Genomic DNA, 14,385 nt, shown 5'->3' with positions numbered 1-14,385 from the left:
CCATATCAGTGTAGGGTGTATTTTAAGCTAATCACATTTGACATATAAAAAGAGCAGATTAGCCATAGAGAAGCAAGCAGAGATGGGAGAAGACAGATGCCCCACCACAGGAAGATCACCAGGGAACAAGGACCTTCCCCTAGAGCCTGCAGAGAAAGAAAACCTTCCTCTCCTGCCAGCACCCTGACTTTGGACTTCTAGACTCCTCAACTGTGAGAAGATAAATTTGTGTTCGTTAAAGGCACCCACTTGTGGCATTTCTGTTATAGAGCACTTGATAACCAAGATGACGTTTGGTTTTGTAAGAAAACTGTGAGGGCTTTCCAACCTGCCATTGTGCATTCCCTCCACTGATGAACGGGAGTTCCTGTGGCTCCACATGCTCACCAACATTTATTGATGTTGGCATTATGTATTTTAGCCATCTTAATTGGTATGTTGTGCCCATTTTTCTACTGGGTTATTTCCCTTCTGTTATTGGATTTTGAGAGTTCTTTATATAATCTGGATACAAGTGTCTATGAGCCTTGTTTTTGTGCCCAAATTTAATGATGCAAAAATATTCTACTTACTAAGATGGAAAACTAATACATGTGTAAAACAGTGTGGATAACAAAGGCTAAAAAAGAGATGACTTAGATTTTATCAAATTTTGAAACTATGAACCAAGGAAATCTGATATTTCTTTTTTATGGTAATGTATTTTTTAAAAATTATCATCCATAAATGTACTTTTTGAGTCCTGGAGAAGACACTAATGTTTCTGTTTTCTTATTTTTATTTCCTTTTAACCATGTCAGTGACATAATCTTAGGTTCCAAAACCAAAAGGTAAATATTATATTAAAAAAAATACTCCCAAAACGAGCTTGCTTCTTGGCAGGAGAACTCTGAATCACACAAGGATATGGGCAAGGAGGGCTACTTTCTGCTGTATTTTGTACCATATGCATGTAGGACCATTAAAGAAATAAAATTTTGAAAAGAACAAGCACAACCACAATATTCTTGCTTATACCCTATTAGGAAGAAAATAAATAGAAGTAGCTAAAAATTAAAATCAGAAGGAGGAAGTTACTTTAAAAAATTATTAGAGAAAAGCAATATGGCCCACGATTCAGAAAGTCTGGAAAACCACTATTATTTTGTAGTGTATTTTTTGCCACCCCCCTATCATATATTTTACATAAACCAAAAACCTTTGCCTTTGAATTGATTCTGACTCCTAGTGAGCCTGTAGGACAGAATCGAACTGCCCCCTACAGTTTCCACGGCTATAACCTTGACAGGAGCAGACTGCCCCATCTTTTCTCCTGCAGAGCAGCTGGTGGGTTCAAACCGCTGACCTTTCAGTGAGCAGTCGAGCACTTCAACCACCGTGTTAGCAAAGCACCTTCCTTTCCTCCTACTTTTCTTTATTTTCAAAGTTTTCTCAATATGCCTTACTTTTATGACCAGGAAAAACACAAATAAACCTTATTTATGAAGAACTATGCAGTTTTTGGGGAACTTTTTCATTTCTTTGTTTGATATTGAAAAGGTCAGGATCCCTAACCAGTTCTCGTGTCTTCCATTCATAGTCAGATGTTTACAGAGAGAATTACGTGCAGTTCCCAGATGAGAGGCACAGAGGTTATAATGTCCTCAGTAGTCTCCCATCCTGAGAGAGTGACCTTGTTGTTGGTGGTGGGTGCCCTTGAGTCGATTCCCACTCACAGCGACCACATGGGACAGAGTAGAGCTGCCCCATAGGGTTTCCCAGGCTGTCGTCTTTACTGAAGCAGGTCACCAGGTCTTTCTTCTGTGGAGCTGCTGGTGGGTTCAGCCACTCAGTTAGCAGCTGAGCACTTAATCATTATGCCACCAGTGCTCCTTAAGAAGATCACCTTAGACAGGGTGTTGTCAGCAGAGGTGAGCTCTGAGCTAAGTTCTGAAGGGATCTCAGGAAGAGGACATGGTATGGAAGGTGAGAGGGGAAGTCCTTCTTCTCCACAGCTGCTCTCAGCTCGACCACCAGGGGGCGACCACGCGCCATGCTGAGGTTCCCTCCATTTGACAGATGGTCACCCCTCCCCACTTCTCCTAACACCAAACATCCAAACCCTGAGGACAATTTGTGCCTGCAGAAACCTTCGCATGGCAAATTTCCACAGGTTAATAACGAAAATACCTTGTATTTCAATGAAGAAAAAAAATCGTGCATTCCTGAGCCCCTAAATTAATACCCGATTTAAATACAATTTGGTTGAGATGGTGGAATAGTCACCTTCCATGAGGGAGACCCAGGTTTGACTTCTGGCCAGTGCACCTCATGCGCAGCCAGCACCCATCTCTCCATGGAAGCTTGCGTGTTGCTATGATGCTGAGCAGGTTTCAGCGGAGCTTCCATACTAAGATGGACTAGGAAGAACGGCCTGGCAATCTAGTTCTGAAAGTCAGCCAGTGAAAACCCTGTGGGTCACAATGACCTGACTGAAAACTGATCACCGGGATGGCACAGGACCAGGCAGCGTTTTGCTCCATTGTGCATGGGGTCGCCATGAGTTAGGGTTTATTCCAGGGCAGCTGACACCACCAACATGGAGCAATTACTCCAACAGTTAACACTGGTTGTCATATCAAGACAAAACAAGGCAGTTTCCCTGCATAAACAGCTCTCTACCTGCATTCCATTGGCTTTTGTGTCCTTGTTACTGAGGTACACTTTGGACTCTCCTTACACAGCATACAATCCCGAACCCATTGCCGCTGAGTCGACAATTAGAGCGTTGTCTTATATGCTCAACCAACCACCAACTGCCACTGAGGCAATTCTGACTCATAGTGACCCTATAGGACAGAGTAGAATTGCCCAATAGAGTTTCCAAAGAGAGCCTGGGGGATTCGAACTGCCAACCTCTTGATTAACAGCCGTAGCACTTAATCACTACGACACCGGAGTTTCCCTTATATGCTTAGGTATGATGAAAGCATATAACACAACACTCTAATTATGTAATTCCATGTGGCACAAATAGTGGTCCCTGGACCAGACCAGCAGCATCAGTACCACCTGATACAAACTCATGCACCGTACCCCAGACCTCCCGAATCAGGAGCTCTGTGGGTTGTTATTATTGTGGGATGCTGTCCAGTGGATTCCAAGTCATAGTGACCCCATATGACAGAGTAGAACTGCCCCATAGGGTTTCCAAGGCTGTAATCTCTACAGAAGCAGATCACCAGGTCTTTTCTCCCATTGCACTGCCAACCTCTTGGGTAGCAGCCTTGCTTAACTTTTGTTGCCACTGGGGCTCCCTGGGGGGCAGAAAATTGTGTTTAACCACTGATGTAATTAAACCTTTCATGCCAAAAAGAAAAAAACAATAGTAAAAAGAACAGACATCGCCATTGCTAACTATGCACAAGGTTGTCTTCTATGAACTGGCAAAGTGTGAGCACCAAGAGAGGAGAACTTAATCAGCGAGAAGCAACCATCCAGAGTCAAAGATGAGCAGCGGGCTTCTTGGTCCCCAGCAACTCCCTACTCACAGGCATGCGCTTCACAAATCGCATCTCGAAAACACAAAGAAGCAGGGAGAGAAAACGCACTACTAACTAAAGACACGCGCACAGTTGTCCTGGGGTAGATTCTGGCTCATGGCCCCCACAATCAAATACTTTAACTCAAGTGATGTGTCTCCAGGTGTGACCATATCCCCTTTGAACACCAAAAAAAAAAAAAATTTTTTTTCATCCCCCAAATCCTCCCCACCTTAGTGTCTGTACCCACAATCGTGGAGTTTTCTATGGAGTTCATTCTGGTGGCAACTTGCTCACGAGCCTTGTGTATTTTTCCAGCAAAGTGTTACCTTCCAGTTCAACATTTACCTTGGAGAAGGGGACCGTCTACCTAACCTCTGAGACAAAGATGCTGGAAACGCAGGATTATAACGCCTCAGTGCTTGATGTCTACTTGGTGAGTAACTTCTCGTTTCTTCCCCTTCCCTGCTGGTTTACAAGTGGGCACGGGCCCTGGCTTGTGCAAGAACAACGTCCATACCACCACGTTGGCTCGGGTTTTAGAAACAATGATGACACCGTGTCACACCTACAAATAGTGTGTCTTTTCACAGACTGGAAACAGCTGCTAACCAAAGGGTGGGCAATTCGAATCCACTAGGCGCTTTCTGGAAACTCTGTGGGGCAGTTCTACTCTGTCCTATAGGGTCGCTATGAGTCAGAATTGACTCCACGGCACTGGGTTTGGTTTGGTTTTGGTTTTCACAGACTATTTTCGCAGGTAGGACATTATGCAGAATGAAAAATAATAATTTTTTTTTTTATTTTCCCAGGTAGGACATTACACAGAAATACGTGACCATTGTTATTATTTCTGTTCTGGTGGTTCTCCTTCCATTAGTCTAGTTTCCCTGCCCCCTTACGGTCTCGTCTTTGTTTTAAAGGAACTGTTCAGTGTATGGCCTCATATAGGGGACTTTTTAAAGGAACTCAGTAGTCATGGCTGATATTTTTTGTGAGCTTATCTGCTATTCAGCTGCAAGGTGACCTCAGGGGTTAGTTTCAGTTCAAGGTTTGAAGAGCATCTCAAGGCAATAGCCTCAGGGAGTTCTCCAGTCTCGAGGAGTCCAGTAAATCTGGTTTTTCTATTTTTGGGTTTTGTTTGTTTTGGAAATTAGAGGTTCTGTGCCACATTGTTCTCCAATTCCATCATCGTCCATTTATTATGGCCCTGATGGTTTTTGATCTTTACATTTCTTTCTTTTAATAATGAAAGATACCAGACCCTCCTCATTTCTTAAATAAGCTGAATCTCATGGCACATGAAAATGGAAAGATAAAGATCCCTGCGCCCCGAGAAAAGACTCAATAGCAGATTCTGCTCAACTCCTTCTGGAGGTTTACCAAAATGTCCTGCAGTATTAGTCTGCTTCTGCTGTGTTTTGTTGCAATAACAAACAACCCCCAAATCATTCATCAACCAAGTTTTAGTTCTTGTTTACATTTTCAAGCCAGCTGCAACTCTGTTCCAAGCGTCACCTTTGTTCAGAGTCAGCTCCTGTCTGGGGTGTGCCATTTTTATGGCAGAAGAAAAAGCAATGGTAGAGCCAAGCGCCGGCAACTCAGGAGTTACAAGAAGAAAAGCCTTCACCAACGTGTCTACCTCTCCTTCTGTCTTTCCAAACACAGGAAACCTCCCAAGGAAACCCAAGATTCCACCCCCGGAAGACTTCCCAGACTGTGGTCCACCAGAGGAGCACTTGAGGTTACACTGAGCTCTGGCCCAACCCCAGTCTCTGGAAGCTCCTCCCAGCAGGACCCAGCCTACAAAGACTTCTTATATTTCTACTTGTTTTCCACCTTTTTATTTTTTACTTTCCTCACTTTCTATACTATATATTCCTATTCCTAGGGAATCTCTTCTAGCAAGCAGGCCATTCTACACAAATGGTCAAGTTCAAAAAGATGTCAGATACATATTCAAGGGGTCAATTATAATAGAAGTGGGGTTATTGTTTGTTTCTTAAAAGCTGTCTTAACACAGTTTTGAGGCCCCAGCTGGAGGCCTGTCCATTCCCTTTCTTGAGCAGCTAAGTCTATTCTCCAGCCACCCCTCTCCCTTACTTGGCTGTCACACTTCTAGGCAGGTACCTAACACCTAGGGACAAGCAGGTACCCAACATCTAGGGGCAGCTCCTATGCTCTGGGTCCTGCAGAATTATCAAAATACCCATACCCCAGGAAACCTAGCCCACCATGCCCTGCTTGCATACATAAGCTGTCTTCTCCAAATGTGGCTTTTGTGGCCCTGCCCTGGGTGCAACTCCAGTTAGGGCCCTTTTTTTATCCATGTATATGCTGTATTCTCCTCAGAGCCTGTGGGTATAATCAAGGCTTTCAAATTTTCACTCTCTCTCTTGATCTATAGGGTCACTTTGAGTTAGAATCCACTGGATGGAAATGGGTTAACTGGGCTGTCTTCATTTGTATCTGAACTTACCTTGCCTCAGCCAACGTAAAATGATTAAAAGGCCACACCTGGACTGCCTCCTGGTCCTTCCAACCTAATCATTACTCTTACCTGGGCCTCTTCCTCTTCATCACTTTCCATAGGTGGGGTGCCCCCAAACCTCTACCACTTCCTCAGTACCCACCCTCTGCCACCTCCTGGTTCTCCAGGATCCTCAGTACCTGCACGGGGGTTCTCCTGCCCTTCCATCTACACACTTGCTAACACTGGGCTGCCTCCAGATTCCTCAGACCTCCTCATTCCCCACACCTGGGCTGCCTCCTGTCCCCTCACACCTCCTCACTCCCCATACCTGGGCTGCCTCCTGGCCCCTCAGACCTCCTCACTCCCCACACCTGGGCTGCCTCCTGGATCCTCAAACCTCATCACTCCCCACACCTGGGCTGCCTCCTGGACCCTTACACCTCCTCACTCCCCACACCTGGGCTGCCTCCTGGCCCCTAAGACCTCCTCACTCCCCACACCTGGGCTGCCTCCTGGCCCCTAAGACCTCCTCACTCCCCATACCTGGGCTGCCGCTGGCTCTTCCTGACAACTCACTGACCACACCTGTGCTTTCTCCTGACACTTTCTACCTCCTTCCTCTGCAGAACTTTGCTGTCTGTTGACCCACCACCTCCTGAGGTACTGCACTTGGGCTATGGTCAGCTCCCTTCCAAAGACTCAATACATTCACATAGGTGTTGTCTTGGCTCCTACCTCCCCCTAACTTTCCATAACCTGACTGGATCCTGAGCTTTCCCAGTTCCTCCTTACCCACACCTCAGCCATCTCCTAATCCCTCCCTCTTTCTCAGTTGCCACAACCAGGCTGAGTCCTGGCCACTCCTACCTTCTCACCTCCCCCCCCCAGTCCCCAGGGCTGCCTCCTGACCCTCCCACCTCAATATCCACACCTGAACTTCAACTGATGCCTCCCACTTCCTCACTTTCTACAGGTAAAGGTATGCCTTCTACTGAACCACTTCCCACCTTACACCTGAGATCTCCACAGCTTCCTCATTGACACTTCACTCCCCACACCTGGACTGTGTCCTCACCCTTCCCACCTTCCTTTACCCACCCCAGGGATTTATCCTGTAGACAGGCACTCAAACAGATACCTGTCCATGAATGCTCACAGCACCTCTACTCCCATCAGTCAATAGGTGGAACCAACCCATATGTCCATCAACAGATGACTGAGTCAACAAAGTATGATCCATCTACACAAGGGAATACCACTGAGCTTTAGAGTGAGAAACTGACTCGTGCTACAGTGTGGATGGACCTAGAACACATTAAGCTAAGAAGCAAGATACAAAAGGCCACATGTTTCCATTTAGAGAAGAAATCTAGAGCAGGTAAATCCATAGGCATAGAAAGCCAATGACTGATTGCCATGGGCACAGGGGACAGGCATTGGGAGGACTGCTTAATGGGTCCAGGGTTTCTGTTTGTGTTGATGACAATGTTCTGAAATAGACACTGGTGATAGTTGATAGGATTGTGAAAGTACATAAAACCACCATATCACACCCATTAAAACCATTAAAACCAAATTTTATTTAATGAGAAATCTATCAGTGTAGACAGTCAGAGCTATAAAGGTAAAGTAAGCTGTAATACACTACATATAAACCAGAGAAATACCCACTCAGGTGAAGGGAAGGAAGGATCTTGTTCTGAATCCGATGCTCCCTGGCTGGGGCTGAGGAGCTGGTGTGGGGTGGGCATGGTGACTTGCTGGGACTCTGGGGCCTGGGCCAGAGCTGCCGATGGAGGACCTGGGGCTACTTGAGCCCTGGTGTTGATGCAGGAGCAGGGTCAACATTAACTGGTGGCCTAGGAGTTGTTTCTGCAGGTGGCTCAGGATAAGAATGCGACTTTTCATCAGACTGTTCTTCTGGTGCCTGGGCCAGAGCAGCACATGGAGGACATGGGGCTACCTGGGGCCCCTGTGTTGGTGCAGGAGTAGGTTCAACATCAGCTGCTACTCCTGGAGCCGATTCTGTAGGTGGCCCAGGATACGGGTCCACCGTTCCAGCAGCCTCTTCCTCTGGAGCCTGGGCCAGACCTGGAGATGGAACATATGGGGCCACACCTAGCTCTGCTGTTGGTATAGGAATAGAATGGACCTCAGCTGGTGGTCTGGAAGCTTGTTCTGGAGGTGCCTCAGGATAATGGCCAAGGTTTCCAGCAGGCTCTTCCTCTGGAACCTGGGCCAGACCTGGAGATGGAGGACCTGGTGCAACATTGAGCCCCGGTGTTGCTGCAGGAGCAGGATCCATAGCAGCTGGTGGTCCGTGACTCAGTTCTGGAGGTGGCCCAGGATTAGAACCTAGCTTCCCGTTAGGCCCTTCATCAGGCGCCTGGGCCAGAGCAGCAGATGGAGGGACTGGGGCTACACTGAGCCCCAGTGTTGCTGCACGAGCAGGATCGACACCAGCAGGTGGTCCAGGAGCTGGTTCCTCTGGTGGCCCAGGATGGGAATCCACCCCTCCAGGCGGCTTTCCTTCTGGTGCCAGTGTGGAAGCTGGTGATGGAATAGCTGATGCTGTGTGGACCTCTGGTGTTGATACAGGAGCAGGATGGACACCTGCTGGGGGTACAGGAGCCAGTTCTGGAGGTGACCCAGGAAGAGAACCCAGTCCTCCAGCAGGCTCTTCGTCTGCTGATGGAGGTGGTGGTTGAGGATCTGGTGTTCCATCCAGCTCCTGTGATGGTTCAAGGGTAGGATCTACCTCAACACGTGGTTCTGGATTTGCCCCAGGAGGTGATCCAGGAGAAGATGCCAGCATTCCAGCAGGTTCTGTGTGTGGTGGCAGATGTGGGGATGGAGGACCTGATGCTCTATGGAACTCCAGTGTTGGTATTGGAGCGTGATCTGCCTCATGAGGTCGCCCTGGAGTTCCTTCTGCGGGTGGACGGAGATCCTGAGCTGCTTTTAGACCTGGTGCCGGCCCTGATGGGGGATGCACAAGAGGAGAAATATTCAGCAACATGATTGCATTTCCTTGTGCTTTTCAATGACAGAAAATATCCCACTGCATTTAAGAGAAGCCTAAGGCCCTGATTTCCACCCAAGGAAGTCTTCCCAGACTGTGGTCCACCAGAGGAGGACCTGTGGCTACTCTGAGCTCTGTCTGGCCCAACCCGAACTCTGCTGATCCTTCCTGTGGATCCCACCCCATGTCCCCTCACAAGCTCACATGCAGGCATGCCCAGTCCTCCTCACCCTCTGGCTCTGCCTCTTTGGGCTCCAGGTGGTCCAGCTGGGCACAGAGAAGAAGGGCACGGTGTTCCAGGTCTGAGCCTGGCATGTTCACCTGCAGGTACTCCACCAGGAGCTTCAGGCAGGGCAAGTGTGCCGGCTGGTCAAAGTCTTCCGGGTATTCATCCATCCAGGTTTTCAGGATGAAAGAGATGGCGCTGGGGATGTGTGATGAAAAGCAGGGTCAGAGGCCTGGCCTTTCCCACCACACTGACGTCCCAGGACATCTCTGCAAGGGACCGGGTCCCTCTGCCCTGACCTTCTGAAGTCTAGCCCACTGTGCACCAGCCTCTCTGGCTGTCCTGGCAGTGACAAACTGGTCACTTAGCAGGGGCTTAACACAGAACCTTGGCCACAGAGAATTCTATCAATGGTTTGACCAACTCTCCCTCCTGAAACCCTGACTTATGTCTCTGTTTCTCCCCTGGCACCTTCCCCACTGGACAGTAAATCCCAAAGGGGTAGGGAACAGTGTATCTTCATGTTCACCTCACAGCCTGGCACATAGTAGTGCTCCAGGAATATTTAAGACTGAGAACACACAAGGTCTATCTGCCACAGCCAGTCTCTGCTGAGGGACAGGGCCCCACATGGAGATGAGTATCCATGACATTGGTGTATGACCGTGTTGCAGGTTTTTCCTCACCTCTTGATATTGTCCCAAGTGGGGAGGGGATAATCAGAGGTGGGAGGGAATTGTGGGGAGAGTGTACCCTCAGGGGCCACACAGATTCCCATGCCAACACTTTGCTTCCCACTATGCTCAGGCGGCATCCCCAGGTTTGTGTGAGTCCTTTCTCCTACAGGGGGCTCTGCTAACCTCATTCCTGCAGGGGGATCTACATATGTGGGACCCAGGGTATGCCCAGCCCCAATCCTGAAACAGGCCTCCTCCAACCCCCAGTTTCCTTGTAGACAGAGAACCCTCTTTCTCCACCCAATGTCCACTCACTCTTTCTGCTGGTCCTTGGGTCCTCCGTCCCCGGCTGAATGGGGGCAGTTGTAACCACACCTAGAGGAGGCATGAGGGCGTCCATGTAATGCACTGTAGACACTACCTGAATCCCATATCTAGTGTTCCTGTCTGCCTCCTGACTACAATGGAGACCAGGAGTGCAGGGCTTCCTTTCTGCTTTGTGTCTAGATGATGCTGAATGTCTAGAAGAGTGTCTGCAACTGTAGGGGCTTCATAAATAATTGTTGAGTGAATGAGCCCAAGCAGCACCTTCCTCAGTATCTGATTGTCCTAGGGCCCCTCTGTCAGCCACCAGAAATTCTTAGTCTGGCTACACAAAGGACGAGGACCCTCTTGATAGGATCTCAACTTGCCCTGTTCAAATGGGGAATAGGATTGTTGGAGACCATGGAGTCAGTGAGGGGTGAGGCAGACAGCTTCTTGATGGAGGAAAGGAAAAAAGTAAACGTGAACATCCCAGGCCCTCCAGCAGCCTTTTCCCTAGAGCTGGTCTCCAAGTGTTGGCTCTCTAATGGCACATTGGTTAAAGAGCTTAGCTGCTAACCAAATGGTCAACAGTTCAAATTCAGCTGCTCCTTGGAAAGCCTATGGGGCAGCTGTACTTTGTCCTCTAAGTTCACTATGGTTTGGAATTGACTCAATGGCAACAGTTTTGTTTTTGATGGGGTTCCAGGCACACACTTTACATGGCCTGTCCCATGTGCTACTGAGAGTAAATTCAAGCAGGCTTATCGTTTTCCCCCTGACTCTTCAGAGGAGCAAACTGAGGCACAGAGAGGTGAGTGACATTCCCCAGATTCACAGCTGGTTAAGGGGCTGAGTTCCCACTGGGCTGTGCAGGGCGGGCTGCTCACCTTTGGAACAACAGTTCCAGGACCTGCTGGGTGGTGGCAAAGGTCCTGTAGGTTCCCAAAAAGATATCGATGTAGGACAAGTCCCCCTCTGTGAAGGCGGGCACCAGGTGCTCCACCAGCTTCTCTAGCGAGCCAGCCTTCACGGTCCTCACTACGCAGGTCTCATCTAGGTCCTGGTCCAACCCACATACACACTGGGGTGAGAGAGTGGAGGGACATACCGTCAGAGGCACCCCCTTAACCACCAGGAGGTTCGGGGTCTAGGACCTCTGTGACCTGTGGGAGGAGGTGGGACAAGACGCCCCCAACAGAAAACAAGAGGTGGAGATGATTAAACATATTAGGAACCTCAAGTCTTTTTGTCAATTATATTACTTCCCTGTATTGAGTGTAGCTTTGGTGGCGCGTTGGCTCTGAAGAGCTTGGATACTAACCAAAAGGTCTATAGTTCGAATCCACAAGCCACTCCTTGGAAACCCTATGGGGCAGTTCTGTTCTGTCCTGTAGGGTCACTATGAGTCAGAATGGACTCCACGGTAACAAATTTGGCTTGGTTTCGTATTAAGGCCAGTATCCTTGTGACTTCTCACAGAACACTCTATTGTAGAGGTGAGAATACCCAGCTTATTCTTGTCCAGTGTCTGTTCATAGTCAAGGGATCAGAGCCCAGAAATTTCGGACACTAGGGCTCTGTGATATTCCCTGTGTGCCATGTGAGGCCTGCTCTGCTCCTGACTCGGAGGGGAAGGTCTGGTGCAAGCTGGCTCCCTCCCCAGCTGGAGACAGTGCACAGAGCAGACACACCCATGAGACGCCCTCTGAATGCAAAGCAAGACACAGATTTCCCTTTCTGTACATTAAAGTGGGTTTTGAGAAGCTAAAGGTATAGTGGTCGCAGATTCAGCAACAGGTGAATGCCCGGTGATCCCTGGGTGGGAGAAAGACCCCCACAGGATCAAGGATCTCAACAGACTAATCATGGAGGGCATATATGAATGGCCGGTATAGGACTAAGAGATTGCTCAGCTTTTCAGGGCCAGAAGCACCTCAAAGCGACCCTGCAGCTCCAGTGGCAAATGTGACAGCAGATTGGCAAAAACGGAAAAGAACCATAACAGCCAGAGCAGGCTGCATGCGGGAACACAGCCAGCATCACAGACTGTTGGACCACGTGACTGCGACACCTCTTTTGGGAAGGAGTCTGGCTCTAGGGATCCGAACTTGGAATGTGCACATCCTTCGTCCCAGCACGCTGCCCCTGGGAGTCTGTCCTGGGTGGTCAGAGTGTGGGGACACATGTGAGGTTCCTGCAGTCCTGCTGTGGGTCAGTGTGTAAAGACACACGTGAGGTTCCTACAGCCCTGCTGTGGGTCAGTTTGTGAGGACACACGTGAGGTTCCTGCAGCTCTGCTGTGGGTCAGTGTGTGATGACTCAGGTGAGGTTCCTGCAGCCCTGCTGTGGGACAGTGTGTGAGGACACACGTGAGGCTCCTGCAGCCCTGCTGTGGGTCAGGGTGTGAGGACACACGTGAGGTTACTGCAGCCCTGCTATGGTTCAGTGAGTGAGGACACACGTGAGGCTCCTGTAGCCGTGCTAAGGGTCAGTGTGTGAGGACACACGTGAGGATACTGCAACCCTGCTGAAAGGGCAGCAGAGGGAATGAGCCCAGGGGTAGCAGTAGTGAGATCAATAGTCACTGTGGGAACTGGCCTCCCTTCTGGAACATTCTGAGTCAGGACACAGCTCCTGATTTGGAGGGATCATGGTGATGTGTTTCCTGAGATTGCAGGCTGCAGAAAAATGTGTATCATAGCCTGAGCCCTATGCTTTTGGGTAAAAGGAGCCTGCTAAGCATGAGGACGTGAGAGACTGGAAGAAGATGAGGAAGGACAGTCCAGCTGACTATTGCCCAACCCTGGGGCTGAGAGTTGAATGCTGAAACAGGAACAACATGCAAAAAGATGCACTGGCTGATGTGCAGTAAAGAGTACAAAATACAGTTTTCTGATATTCCTACAAATATAGAAAGAGTGAATGTGTACCTGGCCAGTGTGGGGAGGGGTGTTGGAGGGATAAGGGAATGGTTTTGGCGGATTCCTTTGGGAGGGAACTGTGGCCCTTGAGAGTGACATCCTGTGAGGGAGGTAGGGATCTCCAGATGGCATCTGGCACAAGTGTCCCATCTGATCATCTCAGGGCCCAGGCTTGTGACCCTGACGGCACTCACTCACCCAGAGCCTGCGCCAGCCTTTCTTGGCCCCTTTCTTGGGGTAGACGGAGTAGATAATGCCATCCTCCTTCTCGTCTCGGATCTCCTGTGGGGGCTTCTGAAGAGACAGTGCCCAGCAGTGTTCCAGGGAGCATTAAGGGCTGCCCTAAGCCTCCACCGTCCATCTCTGCCCCTTCAGGTCCTTGTGTCCTCTAGACCTTTGAGGAGCTCCTACTTCCCCGTTTACACCACATATGGGAAGGTTCAGCCTGAGGCTACACCATGCAGCCCCTGCCACATCCACTGACCAGGGCCACCCCATGCTCTGCGGCCCCGCTCCACCTCCCACATTCCAGGAAGAAGGAGAGATTGCAGGGGACTAGGGGACTCAGGAGCAAGGGTGAAGATATGGACCTCTGAGTATTACACCAGGATCTAAGAACACCTGGTCTGGCACAAGGTCACAAATGGGCAGTCAATGCCTGCAGCTAGGACTGTGGGGTGACTGCCACATACAGGTTGAGCTGGAGCTCCAAGAAGGTCCAGGTGACTGTGCCGACTCAGGCTGTGATTCCCCCAACCATCACTCCCTAAAGCCCTGGTCAGAACTATGACTCCTGGGTAGAGACATAGATCCCAATGTCCTATGTGATGAGGCTGGTTGGAACAAGGATGTGAAGCAGGTGTCCACCTGTGCCACCCCAGTCCCCAGTCTGCAAGACTCCCAAACGTGATAGACTCGGCCCACCCACCACCCTATTGCCAATCAGTCAGGAGGGGCGTGGGGCTGCCCAGGTGGGATCACAGTGGTGGCCTGGCCTGAACTGGCATTTGGGCCACCCTGTGTTACCTTCGGTTTCTTTCTGGTAAATGGCCAGAGCCTTCGGGGGTGGGGGATGAGACCACATCTCAGCCTTCGTGAAAATGTCGAACTCCTGGGTTTCTCAAGGTTTGACACAGGGGAAGATGATGAGCAACAACAAGAAAACATCTTTCTAGGTCGAGTATCTCCACTCAAGTGAGCAAGTAAGGGAGCTGTCTCTAGTATACAGGTGCCTGGTTA

This window comes from Loxodonta africana, chromosome 9 (assembly GCF_030014295.1).
Source record: "Loxodonta africana isolate mLoxAfr1 chromosome 9, mLoxAfr1.hap2, whole genome shotgun sequence".
In the NCBI taxonomy this organism is placed as follows: domain Eukaryota; kingdom Metazoa; phylum Chordata; class Mammalia; order Proboscidea; family Elephantidae; genus Loxodonta; species Loxodonta africana.
This window is presented reverse-complemented; position numbering follows the sequence as displayed.